We start from the raw sequence: 22,024 nt of genomic DNA, 5'->3' as shown, positions 1-22,024 counted from the left end.
CTGACCCCTTAAGGATGCTCAAATATATACTGTTATAGGGGTGGGGTTGAAGTTCGTTAATTAATCATGAGTGACTATAAGAGTGCCTGGCAATCAAAGTGAACTTTTTGCTTCAAAAGTCAGAATAGCAAGAGGCCAAGACAAGATCAACACATAAAACTTAGGTAAGACAGTCCAGAAAAACAAATAATGTCATGGTTGTTCGCACAGGGCAGCAGATAGAGAAGGCCACATACCAGAGACACACACACACAGGGACAGCAGGTAGATTCCAATTTCAGTTAACGGTGGAAGATGTGGATGAGCTGACACATACCAGAGACACACACACACAGAGACAGCAGGCAGATTCCAATTTCAGTTAATGGTGGAAGATGTGGATGAGCTGACACATACCAGAGACACACACACACAGGGACAGCAGGCAGATTCCAATTTCAGTTAACGGTGGAAGATGTGGATGAGCTGACACATACCAGAGACACACACACAGAGACAGCAGGCAGATTCCAATTTCAGTTAACGGTGGAAGATGTGGATGAGCTGACACATACCAGAGACACACACACACACACAGGGACAGCAGGCAGATTCCAATTTCAGTTAACGGTGGAAGATGTGGATGAGCTGACACATACCAGAGACACACACACAGAGACAGCAGGCAGATTCCAATTTCAGTTAATGGTGGAAGATGTGGATGAGCTGACACATACCAGAGACACACACACACAGGGACAGCAGGCAGATTCCAATTTCAGTTAACGGTGGAAGATGTGGATGAGCTGACACATACCAGAGACACACACACACAGAGACAGCAGGCAGATTCCAATTTCAGTTAATGGTGGAAGATGTGGATGAGCTGACACATACCTGTAAAGAGACAGAAGGAATGATCAGGTGAGGCAGAGAATGAAGTGCATATCACTTGTAGAAAGAATCACTTAGAGATAGAAGCCTTAAGGATAGAAGCCCCTGCAATGTGCACCCCCCAGCAATGTGCTGACCCCTTAAGGATGCTCAAATATATACTGTTATAGGGGTGGGGTTGAAGTTCGTTAATTAATCATGAGTGACTATAAGAGTGCCTGGCAATCAAAGTGAACTTTTTGCTTCAAAAGTCAGAATAGCAAGAGGCCAAGACAAGATCAACACATAAAACTTAGGTAAGACAGTCCAGAAAAACAAATAATGTCATGGTTGTTCGCACAGGGCAGCAGATAGAGAAGGCCACATACCAGAGACACACACACACAGGGACAGCAGGTAGATTCCAATTTCAGTTAACGGTGGAAGATGTGGATGAGCTGACACATACCAGAGACACACACACACAGAGACAGCAGGCAGATTCCAATTTCAGTTAACGGTGGAAGATGTGGATGAGCTGACACATACCAGAGACACACACACACACACACAGGGACAGCAGGCAGATTCCAATTTCAGTTAACGGTGGAAGATGTGGATGAGCTGACACATACCAGAGACACACACACACAGAGACAGCAGGCAGATTCCAATTTCAGTTAATGGTGGAAGATGTGGATGAGCTGACACATACCAGAGACACACACACACAGGGACAGCAGGCAGATTCCAATTTCAGTTAACGGTGGAAGATGTGGATGAGCTGACACATACCAGAGACACACACACAGAGACAGCAGGCAGATTCCAATTTCAGTTAACGGTGGAAGATGTGGATGAGCTGACACATACCAGAGACACACACACACACACAGGGACAGCAGGCAGATTCCAATTTCAGTTAACGGTGGAAGATGTGGATGAGCTGACACATACCAGAGACACACACACACAGAGACAGCAGGCAGATTCCAATTTCAGTTAATGGTGGAAGATGTGGATGAGCTGACACATACCAGAGACACACACACACAGGGACAGCAGGCAGATTCCAATTTCAGTTAACGGTGGAAGATGTGGATGAGCTGACACATACCAGAGACACACACACACAGAGACAGCAGGCAGATTCCAATTTCAGTTAACGGTGGAAGATGTGGATGAGCTGACACATACCAGAGACACACACACACAGGGACAGCAGGCAGATTCCAATTTCAGTTAACGGTGGAAGATGTGGATGAGCTGACACATACCAGAGACACACACACACAGAGACAGCAGGCAGATTCCAATTTCAGTTAATGGTGGAAGATGTGGATGAGCTGACACATACCAGAGACACACACACACAGGGACAGCAGGCAGATTCCAATTTCAGTTAACGGTGGAAGATGTGGATGAGCTGACACATACCAGAGACACACACACACAGAGACAGCAGGCAGATTCCAATTTCAGTTAACGGTGGAAGATGTGGATGAGCTGACACATACCAGAGACACACACACACAGGGACAGCAGGCAGATTCCAATTTCAGTTAACGGTGGAAGATGTGGATGAGCTGACACATACCAGAGACACACACACAGAGACAGCAGGCAGATTCCAATTTCAGTTAACGGTGGAAGATGTGGATGAGCTGACACATACCAGAGACACACACACACAGAGACAGCAGGCAGATTCCAATTTCAGTTAACGGTGGAAGATGTGGATGAGCTGACACATACCAGAGACACACACACACAGAGACAGCAGGCAGATTCCAATTTCAGTTAATGGTGGAAGATGTGGATGAGCTGACACATACCAGAGACACACACACACACAGGGACAGCAGGCAGATTCCAATTTCAGTTAACGGTGGAAGATGTGGATGAGCTGACACATACCAGAGACACACACACACAGAGACAGCAGGCAGATTCCAATTTCAGTTAACGGTGGAAGATGTGGATGAGCTGACACATACCAGAGACACACACACACAGGGACAGCAGGCAGATTCCAATTTCAGTTAACGGTGGAAGATGTGGATGAGCTGACACATACCAGAGACACACACACAGAGACAGCAGGCAGATTCCAATTTCAGTTAACGGTGGAAGATGTGGATGAGCTGACACATACCAGAGACACACACACACAGAGACAGCAGGCAGATTCCAATTTCAGTTAACGGTGGAAGATGTGGATGAGCTGACACATACCAGAGACACACACACACAGGGACAGCAGGCAGATTCCAATTTCAGTTAACGGTGGAAGATGTGGATGAGCTGACACATACCAGAGACACACACACACAGAGACAGCAGGCAGATTCCAATTTCAGTTAATGGTGGAAGATGTGGATGAGCTGACACATACCTGTAAAGAGACAGAAGGAATGATCAGGTGAGGCAGAGAATGAAGTGCATATCACTTGTAGAAAGAATCACTTAGAGATAGAAGCCTTAAGGATAGAAGCCCCTGCAATGTGCACCCCCCAGCAATGTGCTGACCCCTTAAGGATGCTCAAATATATACTGTTATAGGGGTGGGGTTGAAGTTCGTTAATTAATCATGAGTGACTATAAGAGTGCCTGGCAATCAAAGTGAACTTTTTGCTTCAAAAGTCAGAATAGCAAGAGGCCAAGACAAGATCAACACATAAAACTTAGGTAAGACAGTCCAGAAAAACAAAAAATGTCATGGTTGTTCGCACAGGGCAGCAGATAGAGAAGGCCACATACCAGAGACACACACACACACAGGGACAGCAGGTAGATTCCAATTTCAGTTAACGGTGGAAGATGTGGATGAGCTGACACATACCTGTAAAGAGACAGAAGGAATGATCAGGTGAGGCAGAGAATGAAGTGCATATCACTTGTAGAAAGAATCACTTAGAGATAGAAGCCTTAAGGATAGAAGCCCCTGCAATGTGCACCCCCCAGCAATGTGCTGACCCCTTAAGGATGCTCAAATATATACTGTTATAGGGGTGGGGTTGAAGTTCGTTAATTAATCATGAGTGACTATAAGAGTGCCTGGCAATCAAAGTGAACTTTTTGCTTCAAAAGTCAGAATAGCAAGAGGCCAAGACAAGATCAACACATAAAACTTAGGTAAGACAGTCCAGAAAAACAAATAATGTCATGGTTGTTCGCACAGGGCAGCAGATAGAGAAGGCCACATACCAGAGACACACACACACAGGGACAGCAGGTAGATTCCAATTTCAGTTAACGGTGGAAGATGTGGATGAGCTGACACATACCAGAGACACACACACACAGAGACAGCAGGCAGATTCCAATTTCAGTTAACGGTGGAAGATGTGGATGAGCTGACACATACCAGAGACACACACACACAGGGACAGCAGGCAGATTCCAATTTCAGTTAACGGTGGAAGATGTGGATGAGCTGACACATACCAGAGACACACACACAGAGACAGCAGGCAGATTCCAATTTCAGTTAACGGTGGAAGATGTGGATGAGCTGACACATACCAGAGACACACACACACACACAGGGACAGCAGGCAGATTCCAATTTCAGTTAACGGTGGAAGATGTGGATGAGCTGACACATACCAGAGACACACACACACAGAGACAGCAGGCAGATTCCAATTTCAGTTAATGGTGGAAGATGTGGATGAGCTGACACATACCAGAGACACACACACACAGGGACAGCAGGCAGATTCCAATTTCAGTTAACGGTGGAAGATGTGGATGAGCTGACACATACCAGAGACACACACACAGAGACAGCAGGCAGATTCCAATTTCAGTTAACGGTGGAAGATGTGGATGAGCTGACACATACCAGAGACACACACACACACACAGGGACAGCAGGCAGATTCCAATTTCAGTTAACGGTGGAAGATGTGGATGAGCTGACACATACCAGAGACACACACACACAGAGACAGCAGGCAGATTCCAATTTCAGTTAATGGTGGAAGATGTGGATGAGCTGACACATACCAGAGACACACACACACACACACAGGGACAGCAGGCAGATTCCAATTTCAGTTAACGGTGGAAGATGTGGATGAGCTGACACATACCAGAGACACACACACACAGAGACAGCAGGCAGATTCCAATTTCAGTTAACGGTGGAAGATGTGGATGAGCTGACACATACCTGTAAAGAGACAGAAGGAATGATCAGGTGAGGCAGAGAATGAAGTGCATATCACTTGTAGAAAGAATCACTTAGAGATAGAAGCCTTAAGGATAGAAGCCCCTGCAATGTGCACCCCCCAGCAATGTGCTGACCCCTTAAGGATGCTCAAATATATACTGTTATAGGGGTGGGGTTGAAGTTCGTTAATTAATCATGAGTGACTATAAGAGTGCCTGGCAATCAAAGTGAACTTTTTGCTTCAAAAGTCAGAATAGCAAGAGGCCAAGACAAGATCAACACATAAAACTTAGGTAAGACAGTCCAGAAAAACAAATAATGTCATGGTTGTTCGCACAGGGCAGCAGATAGAGAAGGCCACATACCAGAGACACACACACACAGGGACAGCAGGTAGATTCCAATTTCAGTTAACGGTGGAAGATGTGGATGAGCTGACACATACCAGAGACACACACACACAGGGACAGCAGGCAGATTCCAATTTCAGTTAACGGTGGAAGATGTGGATGAGCTGACACATACCAGAGACACACACACACACAGGGACAGCAGGCAGATTCCAATTTCAGTTAACGGTGGAAGATGTGGATGAGCTGACACATACCAGAGACACACACACACAGAGACAGCAGGCAGATTCCAATTTCAGTTAACGGTGGAAGATGTGGATGAGCTGACACATACCAGAGACACACACACAGAGACAGCAGGCAGATTCCAATTTCAGTTAACGGTGGAAGATGTGGATGAGCTGACACATACCAGAGACACACACACACAGGGACAGCAGGCAGATTCCAATTTCAGTTAACGGTGGAAGATGTGGATGAGCTGACACATACCAGAGACACACACACACAGAGACAGCAGGCAGATTCCAATTTCAGTTAACGGTGGAAGATGTGGATGAGCTGACACATACCAGAGACACACACACACAGGGACAGCAGGCAGATTCCAATTTCAGTTAACGGTGGAAGATGTGGATGAGCTGACACATACCAGAGACACACACACACAGGGACAGCAGGCAGATTCCAATTTCAGTTAACGGTGGAAGATGTGGATGAGCTGACACATACCAGAGACACACACACACAGGGACAGCAGGCAGATTCCAATTTCAGTTAACGGTGGAAGATGTGGATGAGCTGACACATACCAGAGACACACACACAGAGACAGCAGGCAGATTCCAATTTCAGTTAACGGTGGAAGATGTGGATGAGCTGACACATACCAGAGACACACACACACACAGGGACAGCAGGCAGATTCCAATTTCAGTTAACGGTGGAAGATGTGGATGAGCTGACACATACCAGAGACACACACACACAGAGACAGCAGGCAGATTCCAATTTCAGTTAATGGTGGAAGATGTGGATGAGCTGACACATACCAGAGACACACACACACAGGGACAGCAGGCAGATTCCAATTTCAGTTAACGGTGGAAGATGTGGATGAGCTGACACATACCAGAGACACACACACACACAGAGACAGCAGGCAGATTCCAATTTCAGTTAACGGTGGAAGATGTGGATGAGCTGACACATACCAGAGACACACACACACAGGGACAGCAGGCAGATTCCAATTTCAGTTAACGGTGGAAGATGTGGATGAGCTGACACATACCTGTAAAGAGACAGAAGGAATGATCAGGTGAGGCAGAGAATGAAGTGCATATCACTTGTAGAAAGAATCACTTAGAGATAGAAGCCTTAAGGATAGAAGCCCCTGCAATGTGCACCCCCCAGCAATGTGCTGACCCCTTAAGGATGCTCAAATATATACTGTTATAGGGGTGGGGTTGAAGTTCGTTAATTAATCATGAGTGACTATAAGAGTGCCTGGCAATCAAAGTGAACTTTTTGCTTCAAAAGTCAGAATAGCAAGAGGCCAAGACAAGATCAACACATAAAACTTAGGTAAGACAGTCCAGAAAAACAAATAATGTCATGGTTGTTCGCACAGGGCAGCAGATAGAGAAGGCCACATACCAGAGACACACACACACAGGGACAGCAGGTAGATTCCAATTTCAGTTAACGGTGGAAGATGTGGATGAGCTGACACATACCAGAGACACACACACACAGAGACAGCAGGCAGATTCCAATTTCAGTTAACGGTGGAAGATGTGGATGAGCTGACACATACCAGAGACACACACACACAGGGACAGCAGGCAGATTCCAATTTCAGTTAACGGTGGAAGATGTGGATGAGCTGACACATACCAGAGACACACACACACAGGGACAGCAGGCAGATTCCAATTTCAGTTAACGGTGGAAGATGTGGATGAGCTGACACATACCAGAGACACACACACACAGGGACAGCAGGCAGATTCCAATTTCAGTTAACGGTGGAAGATGTGGATGAGCTGACACATACCAGAGACACACACACACACAGGGACAGCAGGCAGATTCCAATTTCAGTTAACGGTGGAAGATGTGGATGAGCTGACACATACCAGAGACACACACACACAGAGACAGCAGGCAGATTCCAATTTCAGTTAATGGTGGAAGATGTGGATGAGCTGACACATACCAGAGACACACACACACAGGGACAGCAGGCAGATTCCAATTTCAGTTAACGGTGGAAGATGTGGATGAGCTGACACATACCAGAGACACACACACACAGAGACAGCAGGCAGATTCCAATTTCAGTTAACGGTGGAAGATGTGGATGAGCTGACACATACCAGAGACACACACACACAGGGACAGCAGGCAGATTCCAATTTCAGTTAACGGTGGAAGATGTGGATGAGCTGACACATACCTGTAAAGAGACAGAAGGAATGATCAGGTGAGGCAGAGAATGAAGTGCATATCACTTGTAGAAAGAATCACTTAGAGATAGAAGCCTTAAGGATAGAAGCCCCTGCAATGTGCACCCCCCAGCAATGTGCTGACCCCTTAAGGATGCTCAAATATATACTGTTATAGGGGTGGGGTTGAAGTTCGTTAATTAATCATGAGTGACTATAAGAGTGCCTGGCAATCAAAGTGAACTTTTTGCTTCAAAAGTCAGAATAGCAAGAGGCCAAGACAAGATCAACACATAAAACTTAGGTAAGACAGTCCAGAAAAACAAATAATGTCATGGTTGTTCGCACAGGGCAGCAGATAGAGAAGGCCACATACCAGAGACACACACACACAGAGACAGCAGGCAGATTCCAATTTCAGTTAACGGTGGAAGATGTGGATGAGCTGACACATACCAGAGACACACACACACAGGGACAGCAGGCAGATTCCAATTTCAGTTAACGGTGGAAGATGTGGATGAGCTGACACATACCAGAGACACACACACAGAGACAGCAGGCAGATTCCAATTTCAGTTAACGGTGGAAGATGTGGATGAGCTGACACATACCAGAGACACACACACACAGAGACAGCAGGCAGATTCCAATTTCAGTTAACGGTGGAAGATGTGGATGAGCTGACACATACCAGAGACACACACACACAGAGACAGCAGGCAGATTCCAATTTCAGTTAACGGTGGAAGATGTGGATGAGCTGACACATACCAGAGACACACACACAGAGACAGCAGGCAGATTCCAATTTCAGTTAACGGTGGAAGATGTGGATGAGCTGACACATACCAGAGACACACACACACAGAGACAGCAGGCAGATTCCAATTTCAGTTAACGGTGGAAGATGTGGATGAGCTGACACATACCAGAGACACACAGAGACAGCAGGCAGATTCCAATTTCAGTTAACGGTGGAAGATGTGGATGAGCTGACACATACCAGAGACACACACACACAGAGACAGCAGGCAGATTCCAATTTCAGTTAACGGTGGAAGATGTGGATGAGCTGACACATACCAGAGACACACACACACAGAGACAGCAGGCAGATTCCAATTTCAGTTAACGGTGGAAGATGTGGATGAGCTGACACATACCAGAGACACACACACACAGAGACAGCAGGCAGATTCCAATTTCAGTTAACGGTGGAAGATGTGGATGAGCTGACACATACCAGAGACACACACACACAGAGACAGCAGGCAGATTCCAATTTCAGTTAATGGTGGAAGATGTGGATGAGCTGACACATACCAGAGACACACACACACAGGGACAGCAGGCAGATTCCAATTTCAGTTAACGGTGGAAGATGTGGATGAGCTGACACATACCAGAGACACACACACACAGAGACAGCAGGCAGATTCCAATTTCAGTTAACGGTGGAAGATGTGGATGAGCTGACACATACCAGAGACACACACACACAGGGACAGCAGGCAGATTCCAATTTCAGTTAACGGTGGAAGATGTGGATGAGCTGACACATACCTGTAAAGAGACAGAAGGAATGATCAGGTGAGGCAGAGAATGAAGTGCATATCACTTGTAGAAAGAATCACTTAGAGATAGAAGCCTTAAGGATAGAAGCCCCTGCAAGTGCACCCCCCAGCAATGTGCTGACCCCTTAAGGATGCTCAAATATATACTGTTATAGGGGTGGGGTTGAAGTTCGTTAATTAATCATGAGTGACTATAAGAGTGCCTGGCAATCAAAGTGAACTTTTTGCTTCAAAAGTCAGAATAGCAAGAGGCCAAGACAAGATCAACACATAAAACTTAGGTAAGACAGTCCAGAAAAACAAATAATGTCATGGTTGTTCGCACAGGGCAGCAGATAGAGAAGGCCACATACCAGAGACACACACACACAGGGACAGCAGGTAGATTCCAATTTCAGTTAACGGTGGAAGATGTGGATGAGCTGACACATACCAGAGACACACACACACAGAGACAGCAGGCAGATTCCAATTTCAGTTAACGGTGGAAGATGTGGATGAGCTGACACATACCAGAGACACACAGAGACAGCAGGCAGATTCCAATTTCAGTTAACGGTGGAAGATGTGGATGAGCTGACACATACCAGAGACACACACACACAGGGACAGCAGGCAGATTCCAATTTCAGTTAACGGTGGAAGATGTGGATGAGCTGACACATACCAGAGACACACACACACACAGAGACAGCAGGCAGATTCCAATTTCAGTTAACGGTGGAAGATGTGGATGAGCTGACACATACCAGAGACACACACACACAGAGACAGCAGGCAGATTCCAATTTCAGTTAACGGTGGAAGATGTGGATGAGCTGACACATACCAGAGACACACACACACAGAGACAGCAGGCAGATTCCAATTTCAGTTAACGGTGGAAGATGTGGATGAGCTGACACATACCAGAGACACACACACAGAGACAGCAGGCAGATTCCAATTTCAGTTAACGGTGGAAGATGTGGATGAGCTGACACATACCAGAGACACACACACACAGAGACAGCAGGCAGATTCCAATTTCAGTTAACGGTGGAAGATGTGGATGAGCTGACACATACCAGAGACACACACACACAGAGACAGCAGGCAGATTCCAATTTCAGTTAACGGTGGAAGATGTGGATGAGCTGACACATACCAGAGACACACAGAGACAGCAGGCAGATTCCAATTTCAGTTAACGGTGGAAGATGTGGATGAGCTGACACATACCAGAGACACACACACACAGAGACAGCAGGCAGATTCCAATTTCAGTTAACGGTGGAAGATGTGGATGAGCTGACACATACCAGAGACACACACACACAGAGACAGCAGGCAGATTCCAATTTCAGTTAACGGTGGAAGATGTGGATGAGCTGACACATACCAGAGACACACACACACAGAGACAGCAGGCAGATTCCAATTTCAGTTAACGGTGGAAGATGTGGATGAGCTGACACATACCAGAGACACACACACACAGGGACAGCAGGCAGATTCCAATTTCAGTTAACGGTGGAAGATGTGGATGAGCTGACACATACCAGAGACACACACACACAGAGACAGCAGGCAGATTCCAATTTCAGTTAACGGTGGAAGATGTGGATGAGCTGACACATACCAGAGACACACACACACAGGGACAGCAGGCAGATTCCAATTTCAGTTAACGGTGGAAGATGTGGATGAGCTGACACATACCTGTAAAGAGACAGAAGGAATGATCAGGTGAGGCAGAGAATGAAGTGCATATCACTTGTAGAAAGAATCACTTAGAGATAGAAGCCTTAAGGATAGAAGCCCCTGCAATGTGCACCCCCCAGCCTATGTTGCGAATAGCAGTGGTGGGATCTTATGCACTCGTCTCAAAAAAGGTCCACACCAAAGAACTTTTGGAATAACGCGCAGAGACAGCAGCGCCCTGCACATACGGAGCTCTGCGGTGTGATGCAGTCGGTGTGCTGCCCTTAAGCTGGCCCCTGGAGGGCATCCTGCCTCGTTGGTGATGTGCCTCCTCCTCCTCTTCCTCTCTCCTATCAGGCACCCACGTGGAGTCAGTAACCTCATCATCGCCTCCCTGCTCATCACGGGAGCAAACCTGGCAGTATGCTGCAGCTGGGGGAACATGACTGCCAGATTGCTGTCCTTCTTGGGCACCCCCTCTCTCTGGGCTCAAATTGCTGCCTTCCTCTAGCTGGGTACCATCATCTGAGACTTTAAAACGCTGGGCGTCGTGAAGAATGTACCCAACACTGTGGTCAAACAGTTCGGGGGACTTCTCCACGAGCACTGTTGCCTCTAGACACAGAGCCTGCTTGCCCTCTTTTATTGGCTTGTGACTGTCTGCCTCTCCTTCTTGGCCTTCCAGACATACTAATGGCCTGCAGTGAGATGTAGCTGCACAAAGCTGGGATGTATACTGATGCTGCAGCTAGCAGGATCAACTGCCTTGCCTGTAGTATTATTAGTATGAGCACACCAGCAATTGTCTTCCGGTAGCTTTAGGTGCACACTGTGCAGAGGACACAGTACACTAACTCTAAATACTGTAGCTGCCTGCCTGTGGTATTAATAGGAGCAGAACAACAGCAATTGTCTTCAGGTAGGTTTAGGTGCACACTGTGCAGAGGACACAGTATACTAACTGTAAATACTGTAGCTGCCTGCCTGTGGTATTATTAGGATCAGAAGAACACCACCAATTTTCTTCAGGTAGCTTTAGGTGCACACTGTGCAGAGGACACAGTACACTAACTGTAAATACTGTAGCTGCATGCCGGTGGTATTAATAGGAGCAGAAAAACAGCAATTGTGTTCAGGTAGCTTTAGGTGCACACTGTGCAGAGGACACAGTACAAGAACTGAAAATACTGTAGCTGCCTGCCTGTGGTATTAATAGGTGCAGAATAACAGCAATTGTCTTCAGGTAGCTTTAGGTGTACAAAGTGCAGAGGACACAGTACACTAACTGTAAATACTGTAGCTGCCTGCCTGTGGTATTAATAGCATCAGAAGAACACCACCAATTTTCTTCAGGTAGCTTTAGGTGCACACTGTGCAGAGGACACAGTACACTAACTATAAATACTGTAGCTGCCTGCCTGTGGTATTAATAGGATCAGAAGAACACCACCAATTTTCTTCAGGTAGCTTTAGGTGCACACTGTGCAGAGGACGCACTACACTAACTTGTAAACACTGCAGCTGCCTGCGGTACTAATAGGATCAGAATAACACCACCAATTTTCTTCAGGTAGCTTTAGGTGCACACTGTGCAGAGGACACACTACACTAACTTGTAAATACTGCAGCTGCCTGCCGTACTAATAGGATCAGAGGAACACCACCAATTTTCTTCAGGTAACTTTAGGTGCACACTGTGCAGAGGACGCACTACACTAACTTGTAAATACTGCAGCTGCCTGCGGTACTAATAGGATCAGAAGAACACCACCAATTTTCTTCAGGTAGCTTTAGGTGCACACTGTGCAGAGGACGCACTACACTAACTGTAAATACTGTAGCTAATAGGACTAATAGGATCAGAAGAACACCAGCAATTTTCTTCAGGTAGCTTTAGGTACTGTAAAAACACCTGCCTACCTGTCAGTAGGAAGAGAATAACAGGAACGGATCTAGCTAAACTGAATACAGTGTATACATATATATATATATATATATATATATATATATATATATACACACACAACACCTAGGATGCATATATATACACAATACACTGTAAGTGCAGCTAACTGACTCGCCTGTCTACTCTATCTAACTTAAATCAAATTACACTGTCTCTCTCTCTCTAACTCTCTCTCAATGCCGGAACACACTACACAGGGCCGACGTGCAGGTGGCCTAATATAGTGTGGGGCGTGTACTGAACGCCCTGAGCCATAATTGGCCAAAGCCACCCTGGCTTTGGCCAATTACGGCTCTCTGTACAGACGGCGCTGTGATTGGCCAAGCATGCACTATGACCCACATGCTTGGCCAATCACATCATCAGCCAGCAATGCACTGCGATGCTGCAGTGAATTATGGGCCGTGACGTGCCACTCAAATTTAGAGCGAACGGCCCATATCGTTCGTAATTCAACGAACGGTTGAACATGTGATGTTCGAGTCGAACATGCAGTGTTCGAGTCGAACATGGGTTTGACTCCAACTCAAAGCTCATCCCTATGGCTGAGTGACAGGAGGCAGGGCCGGACTGGCCTACCGGGACATTTCCCGGTAGGCTGCCTGCCCTGGGGCTGCTTTGGGCTAAGCTGTGGCTGCCTGTAGCGCTCCCCTCCCTCCTCCTCCCCCCTCCTCCTCCACTACATGTCACACATAGCGGTCAGAGCTGAGTGTAAAAAACTTTGGCCGCGCTGTGACAGAAGTCCCGCCCTCCTCCTAGACCAGCTCATGTGATAGACAGAACACTGCGTCTATCACACGAGCTGGTCTAGGAGGAGGGCTGGACTTTTGTCACAGCACGGCCAAAGTTTTCACACTGAATTTCGAGACACACCGGGGGATGCCTGCTGTGTGTAATCCAGGCACTGACCGTAGTGAGGCTGCAATTATGGGCATAGTAAGGCTGCGATTATGGGCATAGTAAGGCTGCGATTATGGGCACTGTAAGGCTGCGGTTATGGGCACAGTGAGGCTGCGATTATGGGCATGTTGAGGCTGAAATGATGGGCATGGTAAGGCTGCGATTATGGCCACATGAGGCTACCATTATGGGCACAGTGAGGCTGCGATTATGGGCACTGTAAGGCTGTGATTGTGGGCACTGTAAGGCTGCGATTATGGGTACTGTAAGGCTGCAATTATGGGCTCGGTAATGCTGCAATTATTGACACAGTGAGACTGCAATTTTGGGTATGGTGAGGCTGCAATTATGGGCACGGTGAGGCTGCAATTATGGGCACAGTGAGGCTGCAATGATGGGCACAGTAAGGCTGCTATGATGGGTACGGTAAGGCTGCAATGATGGACACTAGGGATGAGCCGAACACCCCCCGGTTCAGTTTGCACCAGAACCTGCGAAAAGACTGAAAATTTGCACGAACGTTAGAACCCCATTGACATCTATAGGACTCGAAGGTTCTAAATCAAAAGTGCTAATTTTAAAGGCTAATTTGCATGGTATTGTCCTAAAAAGGGTTTGGGGACCCGGGTCCTGCCCCAGGGGACATATATCAATGCAAAAAAAAGTTTTAAAAAGGAAGTTTTTTCGGGAGCAGTGATTTTAATGATGCTTAAAGTAAAAAAAAAAAAGTGAAATATTCCTTTAAATATCGTACCTGGGGGGTTTCTATAGTATGCCTGTAAAGTGGCGCGTGTTTCCCATGCTTAGAACAGTCCCTGCACAAAATGAAATTTTAAAGGAATAAAAGTAATTTAAAACGGCTTGCGGCTTTAATGTAATATCGGGTCCTGGAAATATGGATGGAAATCAGTGAGACAAACGGCATGGGTACCCCCCCAATCCATTACCAGACCCTTTGGGTCTTGTATGGATATTAAGGGGAACCCTGCACCCAAATTAAAAAAAGGAAAGGTGTGGGGCCACCAGGCCCTATATACTCTGAACAGCAGTATATAGGCGGTGCAAACAAGACAGGTACTGTAAATTTGTTAAGTAGAATCTGTTTGTAATTTTGAACTGGTACATTTTTAACTTGTTTAGCTCCAGCCAAAAAATCTATTTTAAGCTTTTTGGAAAACATATGGAAGGGTTATCACCCTGTGACATTTGTTTTGCTGTCTGTGCTCCTCTTCAGAAGATTTCACCTCACTTTCTGTCCCAATGACAAATGTTTTTTGAAAATGTGGGGTTTTTAGTGAAACAAGGATTGGTGATAAAGCATCAGTGGAAAGGGGAAACGTTTTTCCCATATTAACTCTTACAGGAGAGAATTTCCCTTCCTAGGGGTAGATTTCATCTCACTTCCTGTTGTCTTCTTTCGTTTGCAAGTAGGAGTCGTTTGTAGGTTGGATGTTTGAAAGTAGGGGCCTGCCCTATATACTTGCAGAAATGTGGGCCTTAGGTGTTGGTGTTGCCACAACATTGTAAGCCCTCACAGAGCCCTGCTGTGAAATCTTAGATCAAGAATTGTAATTACATGCCCCTGTTGAACAGGGGCAGAAAAATTGGTCCTTTGGTGATGGTGGTGGTGGTGCTGGTGCCACAACACTGTAAGTCCTCACAGTTACTCTTGGTGGGCGCAGAAACGGGCCCTGCTGTGAAATATTAAATCAAAAATTGTAATTACATGCCCCTGTTAAACAGGGGCAGAAAAATTGGGCCTTAGGCACTGGTGCTGGTGCCACAACACTGCAACCCCTCACAGATACTCTAGTTGGAGCACAGGAACTAGCCCTTCTGCAAAGAATTGCATCAAAAATTGTAATTACACGCCCCTGTTAAACAGGGGCTGAAAAATTGGGCCTTGGGCACTGGTGCTGGTTCCACAACACTGCAACCCTTCACAGATACTCTAGTTGGAGCACAGGAACTAGCCCTGCTGCAAAGAATTGCATCAAAAATTGTAATTACATGCCCCTGTTAAACGGGCTGAAAAACTGGGCCTTAGCCACTGGTGGCGGCGCCCAGAACCAAAAATGTTCTTACAAGCTATCAGCATGATCATTGAGGAGGAAGAGGATTATTACTCAGCATAACAGGATAGCCACTCAGCATCAGCATAGGCAGTCTTTGAAGGGATCTGACATTTTCAAAAAAAATTATTCGGTTACATCAGCATCAGGTGCTTGGTAGCTGGTGGTGATCCAAGACTGATTCATTTTTATGAAGGTCAGTGGATCAACCGAGTCGGTGGACAGACGCACTCTGTGATTGGTTACAAAGCCTCCAGCAGCAATGAATGTGCGTTCCGAAAGAACGCTGGATGCAGGACAGGCCAGTAGCTCAATTGCATACTGCGCAAGCTCTGGCCAGTGATCCATCCTCAAGACCCAGTAACCCATCATACCTTGGGGCTGCGGACTAAAAAATTGTCTGAACGCATCGGTCAGGCGACCACCTTCTCCACCACTCCTTCTTTGACTGACTAAAGCCTCAGCGACATGTTGTCCAGGAACAGGAGTTTGTAACCTCCCAGTCTCTGGGAACGCGTTGCACAGACCTTTCTGCAAGGCCTCCCGAAGATGTTTCATCTTCTGCTTCCTCTGCGACGGCACGATAAGGTCCGCAACCTTACCCTTGTAATGTGGATCAAGGAGTGTTGCCAGCCAGTATTGATCCCTCTACTTGATACCATGAATACGAGGATCCTTCCGCAGGCTTTGCAGAATCAGGGAGGCCATGCAGCGTAGGTTTGCTGAGGCATTCGGTCCCAGGTCCTCTGGGTCACTAAGGACGACCTGGTCCGCAGCCACCTTCTCCCAGCCACGTACAGGTCCATGGGTTTCTTGGGACTGTAAATGATCCCTTAAAGACTGCTGCTGATGCTGAGTGCCAGGCTCCACCTCCATGCTGACACAATCCTCCTCCTCCTCCTCCTCATACTCTTCCTGTGTGATCGGTGGGCACGCAGGAACACTGTCTGGATAAAGGGGGCCTTGAGAGCTAAGGAAGTCCTCCTCTTCCTGCCTCTGTTCTGCCTCAAGTGCCCTGTCCATTATTCCACGCAGCGTGTGCTCCAACAGGTGAACAAGGGGGACAGTGTCACTGATGCATGCACTGTCACTGCTCACCATCCTCGTGGCCTCCTCAAATGGTGACAGGATAGTGCATGCATCCCTGATCATGGCCCACTGGCGTGGGGAAAAAAAACAAGCTCCCCTGACCCTGTCCTGGTGCCATAGTCGGACAGGTACTCATTGATGGCCCTCTGCTGCATGTGCAGCCGCTGCAGCATGGCCAACGTTGAGTTCCACCTGGTGGGCATGTCACAGATTAGATTCTTGGGCAGGTTAAATTCCTTTTGGAGGTCTGCCAGTCGAGCACTGGCATTATATGACCGGCGGAAATGCACACAGACTTTCCTGGCCTGCCTCAGGACATCCTGCCCAAGAACCGCTGCACCACCAAGTTAAGGACTTGAGCCAAACAGGGCACATGGGTCATTTGTTCCTGTCAGAGGGCAGAGAGGGGGTTGGTGCCATTGTCGCAAACCACCATTCCTGCCTTAAGTTGGCATGGCGTCAACCACCTCTGAACCTGCCCTTGCAGAGCTGACATAACCTCTGCCCCAGTGTGGCTCCTGTCCCCCAAGCACACCAGCTCAAGCACCGCATGACATCTTTTGGCCTGCGTACTTGTGTAGCCCCTTGAATGCCTACAGAGCACCGCTGGTTCCGAGGACAAAGCACAGGAAGAGGCCATGGAGGAAGAAGAAGAGGAGGGGATGGAGGAGAGAGGTGTGTCAGAATGAATAGTAGTGGCATTTTGGAGGCGTGGTGGCGGAACAACCTCCAACACTACTGCACCTTGTCCTGCATCCTTCCCAGCTGCCAGAAGAGTCACCCAATGTGCCGTGAAACTTAGGTAACAAACCTGTCCATGCCTACTGGACCATGAGTCAGCGGTAATATGCACCTAACCGCTGACCGGCCCTGTCCAGCGAGGCCAAGACATTGCCTTCCACATGCCGGTAGAGAGCCGGAATCGCCTTCTGTGAGAAAAAGTGGCATTTGGGAACCTGCCACTGAGGAACCGCACATTCCACAAACTCACAGAAGGGGCAGAGTCTACCAACTGAAAAGGTAGCAGTTGAAGTGCTAGCAATTTTGCCAAGCTAGCATTCAACCGCTGGGCATGTGGATGGCTGGGAGCAAACTTCATTCTGCGGTGCAGCAGCTGGGGCAGGGAAATTTGCCTGGTACAATCTGACCTTGGTGTACCGATAGCAGATTGCCCGCAAGTACTTGGCTGTGACACACCTAATTCTACACCTTCATTCCTCTCAGTGCAGGTCTCAGAGAGGACTGAAGGTATAGTGGGGTTGGAGATCCCAGCTGATAAGGAGCAAGGAGAGGTCCTCTTTGTTCTTTGGTGTGGGTCTTTTAGGTACTCTTGCCAACGAACTGCATGGCAGGTCAACATATGTCTGGTCAAGCATGTGGTGCCCAAGCGGGTGATGTTTTGGCCACGTGAGATATCCTTGAGACATATGTTGCGAATAGCAGTGGTGGGATCTCATGCACTCGTCTCAAAAAAGGCCCACACCAAAGAACTTTTGGAATAACGTGCAGAGACAGCAGCACCCTGCACATGCAGAGCTCTGAGGTGTAATTCAGTCAGTGCGCTGCCCTTAGGCTGGCCCCTGGAGGGCATCCTGCCTAGTTGGTGATGTGCCTCCTCCTCCTCCTCCCCCTCTCTCCTATCAGGCACCCACGTTGAGTCAGTGACCTCATCATCCCCTCCCTCCTCATTACTGGAGCAAACCTGGCAGTATGCTGCAGCAGGGGGAACATGACTGCCAGATTGCTGTCCTTCTTGGGCACCCACTCTGTCCGTGCTCATGTTACTGCCTTCATCTAGCTCAGTATCATCATCAGAGCCTTCAAAATGCTGGGCATCCTCCTGGAGCATGTACCCAACACTGTGGTCAAACAGTTCGAGGGACTCCTCAGGAGGACATGGTGGGACTAGGGAAGGAGTCACTGATGCCATTGAGCCGAGGGAAGAGGCCGTGTTGGCAGCTGCTTTGCCCAACAAAGTACCCTGAGCCTGGGTGAGAGAGGATGAGGAGGATGAGGACGGCTTGGTCATCCACTCGACCAAGTCTTCCGCATGTTGCGGCTCAACACGGCCAGCTGCTGAAAAAAAGGCCAAGCATGTCCCACGGCTATGTGCTGATGAGGATGCACCGTGTCCACGACCAACACTGTTGCCTCTAGACACAGAGCCTGCTTGCCCTCTTTTATTGGCTTGTGACTGTCTGCCTCTCCTTGTTGGCCTTCCAGACATACTATTGGCCTGCAACGGTACAGTAACTGGAAATATGTCAAGAGCCTACACAAGCACCTGGCTGCAGGTAGCTATACTGTAGGTGAGACTGTGCAGGGTACACAGTACAGTAACTTGAAATACTTCAATGAGCCTACACAAGCACCTGGCTGCAGGTAACTATTGTCACGTACCTGGTAGGTTGTGAGCCTGAAGTGCAGGAAAAGACCTCCCTTACAGCTCCCACTCCCGATCCCCTGGAATGGAGACAGAGGGCCAGGAGTGAAGAGTGGTATGGGTGCCTGGCAGGATCAACAGTTGCTGAAAGTCCAGTAGTGGTGGCACCCGCTGGAGTCAGTAGTCTGAGGAGTAGACTGAGGACAGAGACTGGAATGCAGGACTGGAACCAGGAACAACAGCAGGTAATAGCAGACTGGAAGCTGGACTGGAACAACAGCAGAAGATAGCCTGGAACACTGGACTGGAACCAGGAACAACAGCAGGTAATAGACTGGAACGCTGGACTGGAACATAGCAGAAGATAGCCTGGAACGCTGGGCTGGAACACAGCAGAAGGTAGCCTGGAACGCTGGACTGGAACCAGGAACAACAGCAGGTAATAGCAAACTGGAAGCTGGACTGGAACCAGGAACAACAGCAGGTAATAGCAGACTGGAAGCTGGACTGGAACAACAGCAGAAGATAGCCTGGAACACTGGACTGGAACCAGGAACAACAGCAGGTAATAGACTGGAACGCTGGGCTGGAACACAGCAGAAGATAGCCTGGAACGCTGGGCTGGAACACAGCAGAAGGTAGCCTGCAACGCTGGACTGGAACCAGGAACAACAGCAGGTAATAGCAAACTGGAAGCTGGACTGGAACCAGGAACAACAGCAGGTAATAGCAAACTGGAAGCTGGACTGGAACCAGGAACAACAGCAGGTAATAGCAGACTGGAAGCTGATGAACACAGCGGAGGGTCAACAAGCCGGTGGTCAGTAACGTTCGGACAGCAGAGGTACCAGGGGTAATGCAGAGGGGTGGTCAGGCAAGCCAAGAGGGTCTGGTGCAGGCAGATAGCAGGATCGTCAAACAGGAAGCCGGGTCAGATAACAGGAAACACAGATCAGATCAGGTAACACTCACAGAACGCTGTAGAGCAGACAGCGGGGATGGAGTGTGACAGGCCAGTTTAAATAGCCCGCCTGGCACTAGCGGGAGTGCGCGCGCGCGTGCCCGTGCGTGACAGCACCCGTGAACGCGCGCGCATGCGCAGTGGAACCCGCGGCCGTGTCCCCCTGCGTCTGGATCGCTGATTATTGGCAGGATCTTCATGACATTGCCCCCCCCAAGGGGCAGCCTCCGGATGCCCCTTTGAAAGAATTTCTCTGGATGGGCTCTTTTAAAAGATTGTAAAAGATTTTCAGCATGAATATTGTCCTCGGGTTCCCAAGAATTTTCTTCTGGGCCGAACCCCCTCCATTTTATCAAAAATTGATTTTGGTTGCCTCTTCTCCTATAGTCCATGATAGCCTCCACCTCGAATTCTTCCTCCCCATCCACCAAAATTGGATCAGGAGGATCCGTACTCCGGAAGTTCAAGTTCGTATGCCACCTCATTAATCCTTCGTTTAACAGGAAATGGGCCAAGAAACTTGGGACCCAATTTCTTTGATGGGCAAGCCATCCTGAGATTTACTGTAGATAACCATACCTGGTCCCCGGGTGTAAGTAACAGCTCACCTCGTCTCTTCTTATCAAAAGTTGCTTTATTATACTCCTGGGTCCTGGTCATGGTCTCCTGCAAAACTTGATTGTTGGAAGTGAAGAAGTCCAACCTCTCCTGAACTGCGGGTACTGTGCACTCTGGAAGAGAATTAGGCAGAAAAGAAAGGTGGTAACCATAATTTGCAAAAAATGGGGTTTGTTTGATAGTGGAATGAATAGAGTTGTTGTAGGCAAACTCAGCCAATGGAAGAACAGAAATCCAATCATCCTGGGCAAATGAAGAAAAACAGCGTAAATATTGTTCAAGAGTCTGGTTTGTTCTCTCTGTTTGCCCATTAGTCTGGGGATGGTAAGCAGATGAAAATGAGAGTTCAATCTTCAATGTTTTGCATAGAGACCTCCAGAATCGGGAGGTAAACTGTACCCCCCGATCAGAAACGATATTAACTGGTACCCCATGGAGCCTGATGACTTCTCTAATGAATGCCTGTGCCGTTTCTGTAGCTGAGGGAGTGCCCTTCATTGGGACAAAGTGGGCCATCTTCGACAACCGGTCTACTATGACAAAAATTGAGGTGAAACCCCCAGCCGGAGGTAATTCCACAATAAAATCTATAGAAAGCATCTTCCAAGGCCTATCTGGGACAGGTAATGGCTTTAACAAACCCCATGCCTTGGTCCTGTGCCCCTTGTTTCTGATACAGGTGGTACAGGATTCAACAAATCTACAATCATCACGTAACTGAGGCCACCAAAAGGTACGCTGTACCAGATCAGTAGTTTTAGCCACTCCAAAATGCCCAGCAAAAGCATGGTCATGACAGAGTTCTAGTACTGAAACTCGTAGTTCTTCAGGTATAAAAATCCTATTCTCGTGCCATAATAACCCATCCTTAACTTGGAGTTCTGGCCTAATGGAAGATCCCAATTCTGCGGAAGCCTGCTTAATCCGGGAAAGCAGATCTCCC

Source organism: Aquarana catesbeiana, linkage group LG01, assembly GCF_042186555.1.
Source record: "Aquarana catesbeiana isolate 2022-GZ linkage group LG01, ASM4218655v1, whole genome shotgun sequence".
Taxonomy (NCBI): Eukaryota; Metazoa; Chordata; class Amphibia; order Anura; family Ranidae; genus Aquarana; species Aquarana catesbeiana.
Note: the sequence above shows the minus strand (reverse complement) of the source record.